This window comes from Pinus tabuliformis, chromosome 1_1, assembly GCF_031772625.1.
Source record: "Pinus tabuliformis cultivar Carrire ecotype Pingquan chromosome 1_1, CPIR1, whole genome shotgun sequence".
Lineage (NCBI taxonomy): Eukaryota > Viridiplantae > Streptophyta > Pinopsida > Pinales > Pinaceae > Pinus > Pinus tabuliformis.
This window is the reverse complement of record NC_142297.1, coordinates 238559610-238571543: the sequence shown is the minus strand read 5'-3', so window position 1 is coordinate 238571543 and position 11934 is coordinate 238559610.

Genomic DNA, 11934 nt, shown 5'->3' with positions numbered 1-11934 from the left:
GATCTGATGATGCTCCTTCTGCAAATGCGAAAACCACCTCAGATGAAGGTGGGGATGTTTACTTGGCTTCTTCAAGTACACATGTAGATCATGAGGCATGATTGATCGACTCAGTTGCATCCTTTCACTTCACTCCCCATAGAGAGTGGTTTTGCAAGTATGAGAAATAGGATGGTGGTGATTTCTTCTTGGGGGATGACAAGAAATATAGAATCATTAGTCGTGGAAAAGTAAAGTTGAAGTTGCAAGGTGGAAGGATTAGAACACTTCTGGGTGTTCTGCATATTACTACATTGGCCAGAAATCTGATTTCCGTAAGCAAGCTGGATGATGCAGGTGGAAAAATAGTGTTCGATAAGGATACCTGCAAGATGGTTCGGGGAGTGCTGGTATTGATGCGGGGAGTTCAGATTGGAACTCTGTACAAGCTACAAGGTAGCATTGTTGTTGATGGGTGAAACAGTTCTGTGGTTCCTGGAAGAGGAGTAGAAAATCTAGTGGTCTCTAGATTAAAGACCATGTTGTGGCATCAAAGGCTTGGACATATTGGAGAGAAGGGCCTTCGAATACTTCATGGTAAAGGTATGGTAGAAGGTATGATTAATAACTCTCTGGATTTTGATTTCTATGAAAATTGTGTATATGGGAAGTAGAATTGGGTGAGTTTCCCCTCTGGTGATAAGAGGGCGAAACAAATATTAGAGCTTGTGCAAAGTGATGTGTTTGGACCTGTGAAGGTTCCATCACTGGGTAAGTATGTGTACTATGTATCCTTTATAGATGACTTCTCAAGGAATACATGGATATATTTCCTTAAGAAGAAATCTGAAGTCTTTGACAGGTTTAAAGAGTTTAAGGCTCTGGTGGAAAACCAGATAGAGAAGAAGATAAAAGTGCTGAGAAAATATAACAGTGGAGAGTTTACAGTAAGGAATTTGAACAATTCTGTAAGAAGTGTGGTATATCACGGCAGAAGACTACTCCATACACACCTAAGAAAAATGGAGTTGCAGAAAGAATGAAAAAGACATTGACGGAAAGGGAAAGAATCATGCTCAGTGGTGTCAGGTTAGGACAGGAATTCTAGGCAGCGATGGTGGAGATAGCATGTTACCTGGACAACATATCGTCTTCATCAGTGTTGGAGGATAAGACTCCACAAGAGGTATGGACTGGTAAGAAACCCTCTCTTTCACATCTGAGGGTATTTAGATGTGATGCATATATACATCTTCCAAAGGAGAAATGAACCAAGTTGGATAGTAAATCTGAAAAGTGCATTTGTATTGGGTAAAAGGATGGTTTAAAGGGTTATAAGCTTTGGAACCCAATAACAAGGAAGGTTGTGTACAACTGAAATGTGGTGTTCAAAGAAGTAAAAGATGTTATTAAACATGAAGTCCAACCAAAGGAACCTGAGAAGATAGAGTTTGAGCTAAAGGGGGAAGAATCAGACTCTACAGCAGAGGAGGAATCATAAGATGAAGAGCCACAAACTTCGTGTGTGAGAAGATCAGTTCGAGAAAGAAGACAGCCAGAAAGGTATAGTCCATCTGCTTTTTGTTCAAATTTTGCTTTATCTATTACTGATGATGATCCCAGAACTGTGAAGGAAGCAGTAGATTCAGAGGATGGAAAACTCTGGAAAGAGGCCATGGTTGATGAAATGGCATCTTTGCACAAAAATGAGGCTTGGGATCTGGTGGAGTTTCCAGTTGGAAGGAAACCCATTGGCAGCAAATGGGTGTTCAAGAAGAAGACAAATGCAAAAGGAAAGGTGGAGAAATACAAAGCTCGGTTGGTAGCAAAAGGTTATTCCCAGGTGCTGGGAATTGATTTTGGTGATATTTTTTCTCCCGTTGTCAAGGTAACTTCTATTAGATTACTTTTATCTGTTGTCGTTGCTTTTGATTTTGAGGTAGAACAGATGGATGTGAAGACAACATTTCTTCACGGGGATCTGGAAGAGGAGATCTACAAGAAGCAACTTGAAGGCTTTGCGGTGAAGGGTAAGAAAGAACTGGTATGCAAGTTAAAGAAGTCTCTTTATGGGTTAAAACAGTCACCAAGGATGTGGTATCAGAAATTTGATACATCTATACGGGGACTTGGCTTCACCAGAAGCAAAGAAGATCACTGTGTGTATTTTAAATTAATTGGTGACCGTGTTATTTATCTGGTCTTGTATGTGGATGATATGTTGCTGGTTGGAAATGACAAAGAAATTATCCAGGATTTGAAGACCCATTTGTCCTCCAAATTCAACATGAAAGATCTTGGTGCTGTAAACTAGATTTTGGGCATGGAAATTAAAAGAGATCGAACAAAGAGGAAGCTCTAGTTAAACCAGAGGAAGTATGTCGAGATAGTATTGTAGAGGTTTACTATGCAGGATAGTAAACTGGTGAAGGTTCCTATTCATGTAGGTGTAAAGTTATCTACTGAACAATGTCCCAAGACACAAGAAGAGGAAGAGGACGTGTCCCGTGTTCCATGTGCAAGTGCAGTCGATAGCCTAATGTATGCGATGGTATGTACTAGACCAGACATTTCACATCAGTGGGAGTATTGAGCAGGTTTATGTCAAACCCAAGGAAGGAGCACTGGACAGTAGTGAAGCGGGTTTTCAGGTATTTGCGTGGCACTAGTGATTATGGCTTGTGCTACCAAGGAAGACTAGGATTAGACTAGGTGTTGGATATTCGTGGCTTTGTTGATGCAAACTGGGCTGGAGATCTAGATTAGAGAAGATCTACGAGTGGGTATGTGTTTAACCTATTTGGAGGTGCAGTCAGTTGGATGAGTAAGAAACAATCTGTAGTGGCACTATCAACTATAGAGGCAAAATACATGGCAGTCACTCATGCAAGCAGGGAAGAAGTTTGGTTGCAGAGATTGTGTTCAAGTATGGGGTTAGTACAGGGAGCTAAAAGGATAGACTGTGACAGCCAAAGTGCAATTTTCTTGGAAAAGAACCCTGCATATCATTCAAATACAAAGCACATTGATGTTTAGTATCACTTTGTGAGGGATATGATAGAAGACAAAAAGGTGTTGCTGGTAAAGGTGGACACTCTAAAGAATGCTGCAAATACATTGACAAAATCTTTGAGCTCTGAGAAGTTCTCTTGGTGTAGAGAAACAATGGGCATTGCAGGGCTGGATAAATGACTAAGCTCTCTTGTGGCCCCCTGTGGAAATAAAACAACAAGTGGGAGAATGTTGGATTGTGTTATATTCTTTCCATGAGTAGCTCATGTAGTTAACCGGGGGGTTAGAAGGGGGGTGGAGCCCCCCCTTCGTTGCACCGATTGCATAGCGGGGGGAGTCACAGGAGGTTTGAGGGGTGCAGGTAACCCCACTCTATAAAGTCCAGGGAAACACCACAGAAAATTTTGGTTTTGGACCCTATATTAGGTTGGGGAGACCTACCTATGGTTTTGTGCATGTTTTTCGCAAATGGTTTTGGACACGATGGTTTTCGGTCCACGGTTTTGGATGCGATGGTTTTCGGTCCATGATATTGGATGCTTCGACATGTATAAATATGTATTGTAACATTGAAAGGAACATAATGAAAAATAAAGCTGGTAGTCCCAGTTTTGGGATCGAGGGGAAAATCTCTGTATATATGTGTTTTATGTGTTATGCTCTCGCATTGTTTATTTTCTGTGTTTTAGAATTCATATGCAGGTAATTTCTGTACGGGGTTAAAAACTACATGGAAAGATGTAATGGTTGAAGAATATGAGTCCATCAGTGATGAATTGGAAGTGGTTTGAAGACCTCAAGGTAAATTTGTCATGTCATCTAAATGGTAGTGTAAAATTAAACATGGTGCCGATGTTAGTTTTGAAAAATATAAAGATAGATTTGTGGCCATAGGTTTCTCTCAGAAAGAGGGAATAGACTATGATGAGATCTTTGCACATGTTTCCTGTTATAAAACCATCTAATCCATTGTCTCTCTAGCTGCAAGCCCAGGATGATCTCTTCACTAACTGGATGCAAAGACTACTTTTTTGCATGGGTTCCTTAAGGAAGAAGTATTTGTGGAGAAATCACAAGGCTTTGAAGTACATGACTCGGAAAACTCATGTGCAGGCTAAAGAAAGCCCTCTATGGTTTGAAGAAAGCTCCAAGATCTTGGTATACCCACGCTGATAACTTCTATGTATATTTGGGATCCAGGTGAAAATATCTATGTATATTTGTTTTATGTTCTCACCATTGTTTATTTTCCTATTTTTAAGAATTCATTTGCAGGTAATTTCTGTAAATGGTTAAGACCTATAATGTTGATCCAAATCTTTATTTCAAGTGAGTCCAAAGTATGCCTTTGATTTTAGTATTATATGATGATGATTTATTTATGACTCATAGTGAACCTCTTATTCTCCAGTGCAAGAGGGAGTTAGCTTCCGAATTTGAAATAAAATATCTTCACTTAATGCACTACATTTTTGGCCTTGAAGTATAGCAAAAACCTGGTGAGATTTTCCTTTCTCAAGGAAAATATGTTGTCAATATAATTGAAATATTTGGTTTGACATAATGTAAATCCATGAATACTCTATTGGAGATGAACTTCAAAAAGATATGTGGTGAAGTTGTAGATCCTAATTTGGAAAATCCTTTTGAGTATCATCAACTGATTGGGGCATTATTGTTCTTAGTTAACACTAGACTGGACATATGTTTTGTAGTCAATACTCTAAGCCAATTTATGATTAAACCATCTCATGCACACTGGATTGTTGCAAAGCATGCGCTAAGATACATGCATGGGATCATTAATCTGGGATTGAAATATACTACCAGTGACATAAGACCGTGTTGATACTCAAATTTTGATTAGGCTAGTAACTCTTATGATAGAAAATGCACATTTGGGTGTTGCTTCTTAGGATCTGCCATGATATTATGGATGAGTAGGAAGCAAAATTCTATAGCCCTCAACACGAATGAAGATGAGCACATTTTTTATAGCATGGCTAGTTGTTAGGTAGTATGGTTGACGGAGCTCTTTGGAGAGTTGTTTCAACATGTTTTGGACACAACAATAATTTAAAGTGACAATAAGAGTGGGATTCAATTTACTAAAAATCTCATGTTCCATGGAAAGTCTAAGCATATTAAGATCAAATATCACTATATCCAGGATATGGTAAAGAGAAGAGAAGTAAGATCCATCATATAGAAATTTATGACCAAATCGTTGACATTATTACAAAGCCTTTGTCAAAAAGAATGTTCTTTCTTTTCAAAGAACAACTTGGACTGACGGATGTGACCCTTCCTAGAAAGGATGGTCATGGGTGATGAGCCTTGGATGTGTGAGATCCTTGTCATATGTTGACAAGTGGACCCCCCTAGAAGTGATGAGATTTGGATGTTGAGATCCTTTTCATGTGTTGACAAGTGGATCCCCCAATTATTGATGAGCTTTGAATGTGCAATATCCTTGTCATGCGTTGACAAGTGGATCCCCAAAAGCAGAGATGAGTCTTGGATGTGTGAGATCATTATCATGTGTTGATAAATGGATCCCCCCAAGTGGAGAAGATACTTGGTTGTGAGAGATCCTTGTCATGCGTGGAAAAGTAGATCCCCCCAAGAATAGAAGTGACTTGGTTGTGTGAGATCCTTGACAAGTGGGCTATCCTCCACCAAGAAAATATGAGACTTGGTTGTGTGAGGCCCTTATCAAGTGGGATATCCCCCCGAGTAGAGACTGGAGTCAGTTGTGTGAGACAATTTTCATATGTTGAAAAGTGACAATCCCCCCAAGTGAATATAGAGTGATGGATGAATCTCTCATATGATGATTCTTCTTCATTAGAGTGAGCCATAATTGTTTTGGATGATACAAAGAAGAGATAGATAGAGATGAGAAGAGAAATTAGAGATCTTTATTACTAAAATAATTTCCTCCCTAGCTGAGAGGGAGTGTGAAAATTAGTAGCTCAAGGATGAATTTTTAAAAATAGAAAGTCTAAAAATAGAATTTCTAAAACCAGAAAGTTTAAAAATGGAAAGTCTCAAGATAGTAAATCAACTTGCATCAATTAGTAATCAAGTATTTTTGATGAAAAGTCACTTCTTATAATTAATCAATCTTAATGCTTCAAACTCAACTTAATATTTTATTATTATTGTTGTTGTTAATATTATTAGTATTAACAAGACATTTGAATCACTCAATCATGGCTCCTAATAATGTTCTCTTACACTCAATAAAGGCATGTAATAAAATACTCCTCTCACGAACTCTTTAATTCATATGATACACTCTCTCTTAAAAGCATAAGTTACAAAGGAATGCATACCTCTTTAATGGCATGACTTACATTTCCTAAATGGGCATATGTTACTCTTTATCTTGGCATGCAAGATACTCCTCCTTTATGGCATGGATTTGTTGCTTCTCCTATATATATGTGCCTCATTCTTTCTCCCCTCACTACTTGTGCATTGTGAAAGGAGAGAACAAACTTGAGAAAGAAAGAGTTAGAGATAAAAGAGAAGAATTGTGTGTGTGTGAGAGAGAGAGAGAGAGAAAGAGAGTCTTGAAGAGTTAGAGAAGACCTTGATGAGCCAAAGTAATTTAGTGTTTGCATCAGCTACAACTACCAAAAATATTCTTTAGATTTGGGTTTACCCATTGTGGATTTTTCCCTAGTCATTGGACCTAAATTCTCTATGTCTACTTTTGTTCTTGGTTCTCTTATATTTTGCATGTGTTTTATATGGTGTATGTTCTATCTACAATTGCTTAATTGATATTGCAGAAGAAAAACGTTTTGGAATAAGTAATAGTTGTAGCATAGAAAATCAAGAATTTCAATAATTTAAAACCTATCAATGCCCAAAACCTAATTATGTAGGCAACTATTGTTTTACTCTAATTGGAACTATGTTTCGACCATTTTTCGAAGTATCTAATATGTTGGTCTATCAAATAGTGTTCTGTCATAACCTAGTTCAATGCTTTGCCATTTTTTCTGTGAATAAATTACGACGCATTCTTACCCTATTTAATGGCCTCAGTTACGAGAATCAAACCCCCTGGAGATGAGATGGTAGAAGCCAATCAGGGGAATATGGCCCTATTCGGAGAAGCGAACTAGTCGGGATTTTACATAGGCCTTTTGAGGGCACAATTTTGACATCACTAAGGCTTTTGAACAAACCTATAATGACAAGGTTGCAAGAGTGGGAAATGTTGAAATTATTGTAAACAAATATTTCATAGTTGAATTTACTTGTTTTCCTACAAAAGGAATGAGGTTATCTAAGGACTATCTGACCTAGAACATTCCATCAGAAAAGTTCCTCATATCCAAGAAAAAAAATCCTACAATGTCAAAGGTATGATTATAAACTTACTGAAAAGAAAATGGCAGGACCTAGTGTTGATTATCAAGCGCTATATTACATGTGGGGGTCATTATGGCTTTATTTTCTACTATCATTTTCAGTTTCTTATTTTTTTTCTTGGTTACAAGTTAAATATCCCATATTGTTTCTTTAAAAGTCTTACAAAAATGTTGAAGTTCTACCAAAAAGGTTTCAAGAAACCCAATAGGAGTTTGTTTCACTATGGTTTGATTCAAATTTTGGTTGAGTTTAAATTGTCCCAAATAAGGGATTCAAGAGAAGAATTTCTTGGTAGGAATAATTTTGTGAAACCTCAACTGGTAAATGATGAAGAAAATATCCCACCGAAGATTGAAGAACTTATGAATGGTTTCCACAAAAAATCATCAGAAACCCTAGCTTCCCTGGCTCGTTAAATGTTTGTACTTGAAAACCCTACCCTGTCATCTAAATTGAGCACACTTGAAGAGCCTATAGACTTGATCATCACCTATATTACCTGTAATATGGCTAACATGACTAAAATTGATTTTTTTGAACAAAACCATGATCCCACTCTATTTGGAAACTCTAAGTCTGAGGAAAATTTCTTTATGTATCCTAACCAGCATGAACATGCATATAAAATAGTTAAATGTGAGAAAATTGCAACCATTTTATCCCAAGTTAGAAGTAAGCAGTTAGCCCAACAAATATCTCAAGCCAAAATAAATAGGTCTAAAAAGGGTTGATCAATAGTCGCCCCTGTCTAGATAAATATTCCTGAGTAACCTACTAAAAAAGGAAGAGCTAAAATCATAGCTTGTTGAAGATGTCAAAGATAATATTGTCTTCAACAAATTCAACAATGTTCCATTTGGGTCCAACAATGATTGTAGAAATAAACAAGACTCTCATAGATGTTTGGAAATTTGGTTCTAGAAAGAGAAATACATAGTCTAAGTTCTTATCATAAACATAAGATACATGAATTGCAGTACGATAATAGATAGCTTAGGCTACAAAGAAAATACATGAGAGAACAAAACAATAAACAAGTTTCGTGAGTTCATAGCGAAATTACAGTTGGCCAAGAAACAAGTAGTAATTAAGTCTTCTAGTATTAACATTATTATTACTTCTGATCTACAAAATCTTACTGCTTCCAAGTGATTGATGTTTGGGTCAATGGTTTTCTATTTTCATATTTTTCAAAAGGTACGAATAATTGCTTTTTAGTTTTATTAATTCTATTAATAGTAGCTATATAATAACAACTTATGTAACCACTATTTTATATAGATATAGTTTGTTGATTGTATCTATGTGGTATCCTACATGTGATCTATGCATGTGTTTGAATTTCAGTTCTCGCTTCTTGTTGAGATGGAATTTTAGTTGTTATACTTATTTATTTTTTAAGTATTGTCGATATGACCTTGATGGGCCTATAATTTAAAACATAAATTAAGGCCTATGACCATCCTTCAACACATTAAACCTCTCTTTTTGCATTAGATAATTTATTTTTAACTTTAATACATTCATTAGGAAGGTTTATGAATAATTGAATATGTGTGCCTAATATTATTTATTTTTTATGGAATATTATGAGAATATTGGGCAGATCATGAAGAGTTGGAGGAGGAGATAATTTAGGGACTTGTTCCCTACCACTGGAGGATCAATAATAAATAATAATTCAATAAGATATTATGGAATTATGACACAAATAGTGGAACTCCAGTGATTGAGAAAATCTAGGAATGTGTTCCACTAATCAAGGGAGCAGATCCACTAATCGAGGGATTTTGGTGGGGAAAGCTTCCTCCATTCATGGGGAATGATTCCTCATCATTTTGTATAAGTACCAAGTTGAATTTGCCTCTAGGGAATGATTGAGAAAATCTAGGAATGTGTTCCCTGCCATTTAATGCAAATTCCTAATATTAGGGACCAGATCCACTGATCAAGGGATTTTGGTGGGGAAATCTTCCTCCATTCATGGGGAATGATTCCTAATAATTTTGTATAAGTACCAAGTCGAATTTTCCTCTAAGGGAGATTTTCATTAGTGTTATTGTGGAGAGAGCTTGTATTTCTGCAGCTCCATTGTATTTTCTTGCAGGGATGTAATCGTATTGATGGAATAATGAAGATTGGTTTATGTTCAGCTTATAAATCTTGTTCTCCTCCATAGGTCTCTAATTTTCTTTGGGCTTGGCCATCCCAGGAACCTCAGCACCCTTTTGTATCATTTTCTTTCATTTTTTTCATTGCTTATTCACATGCATCTCTAGTTTTTATTTCTTTCTACTTCTGCATTTATTATTAATGATTTCTTGTTGTAGGATTGAGTTAAATGGTTAATGAAAGTTATTTTGTAGGATCACAAGCCTTATTTCATCCTTGGAAATCTTTGGAAGTTCATAGTAATCATTGAGTTTCTTGGATTAGTCTTCTTATTCCCAAATCTAGATTGTTGGACCTTCTTTTTAGCGAAGAACAATAAATTTTTACTATTTTTTAGAGCATGCTAACAAGCTTCAATTGAATTAATTCCACTTGAATCAAATCAAAAAAAAATTATATTTCATAACAAAAATTACCCCATTTCATTTGCACTTTATTTGGTTGGTCATTTTTTTAGATTTACTAGCTCACTAGTTCTCAAATTTCTAGATTTTTGACTAGTAATGTTTTTCTATTTTTTTGTATGGGTTAATAGAGGTATTTTTGAGTGATTACACTTGGAATAGGGACCTAAGACATCCTATGGATTTGATTTTCTTGGTCATTAAACCCTCACCAATTTCATCATTTCACAAGGAAACTTCTCCAAGCTTTTTGAGCAAATCCATGCATCTTCCAACTTTGGTTTTGAGTTCTTAGTGATCCTAGGCATTTTATCACTCCATTACACCCATCTACCACCTTCCATAAGCCTTCCATTACCTCCAACACCTTCCATTTTTCTCTCAGCTGTATCTTGTAGGTTTTCAGGGAATCATGTAGGTTTTCCTGAAATGGCCTATTTTGAAGCCGAATTGAGAGAAGACCTCTAGGAAGTCACCAAAAGCCTCCAAAAGGTCTCCCACAATATCCAACCATCTCCTAACCCTTCCATCCATCCTCCAACATCCTTAATTCACCTGCCACGTCACCAAAATAAATTAGTTTGCATACTTGATTTTGCATGAAAAGACAAAAAGACAAAAACATATTTATTTCAGTCCCTTTACTTGCACATTAGTGATGTTTGATGCTTCTTACTTCCATTCTTAGATAGTAGCATTTGGTTCATGATAGTTTAGCATTATTGAAAACATAGTTTCTTGGCAGTTAATTAGGACATGGTGTGGTTTAGCATTGAATTTCCACCTCTTTCCTTGTACTTACTTTCTTGCAATAAGATAAGGTTCCATTTCAAACATTTCATTTTCTGCAATTAGTTTAGGATTTGACTTCATCAAATGCACTCCATTACATCATGATAGCAAAGGAAGGACACATTTCATGCCGCACATATAGTGCCGACAACTCTTAAGTTTGTATGAACCCTGGGTTGATAATTAAAGTCGGTAGCCTTGGGAATTGCAACATTCTTGTCGCATTACTGAGGCTCATCATACCTATAAGGTCAAAATCCATAGGATAATGTTTTGTAATATGCTTGATAATGTATGGGCCCAATCAATTCATCTTGAATTTTCCTAGAAATTTTACAAACTTACTTTCATAAAGGATAACAAGGTATCCTACCTAGAACTTCTTCTACTTAATATGTCTATCATGCTAGGACAATTCTCTTGCTTTCTCTACCTGTTGATGGAATCCTGCTATAAATCTATCTTCCTCTAAAGTAAGCAACTCTGAAAACTTGGTGGGAAACAGTTCTTGATATTCATGAAGTAGCTCTGTAACTTTATTAACTGTCTCCTCATCCCAGTAGTTTCTTATTCTTGCAAAATTGGGTTCCTTCTCTGATCCTATGTTCACCTTCTTAGTCTTCACTGACTTCATTATGTCTAGTATCTCCAGTTCAGGTCTAGTTACTTCACAGTATCCTTTTGAATCTGCTATGTCGATGTTGTGAGGATCTTCTTCTTCATGTGCAGTAAGGTTATAGCACTCTAGTGCATTTTCTATTTGCATAGCCCAATCAGGTTGTTGCCATGTCAGTGGGGTTACATTCTCAAAACTCTTCTTCTTGACTGTCTGAAGGGCCAAATCTATGTATGGACAATCATCCTCAAAGTTAAATGTTAATATGAAGCCATCTACCATGTTTGCCCAGTTCATGGTACCATGTCGAAGCTTCGTTTCTAGGTATCAGATCTTAGGGATTGTTTCTAATGTATGAATGAATCCCTGTACCCATTATTGTTGTGGAATATCCTTCCATAATGTATTGCATAGCTGGATATGCTTCCTAGGATTAGTTTCACCATCATAGTTTATCTCTACCTCTGTATTTATCTGTCCAAACCTTACCCGTATGAGTCTTTGACATTCCTGCCAACCTCCTATATTCTTCTTGTGTGCACTCCACCATCTAACATGGGTAGCTTTTAG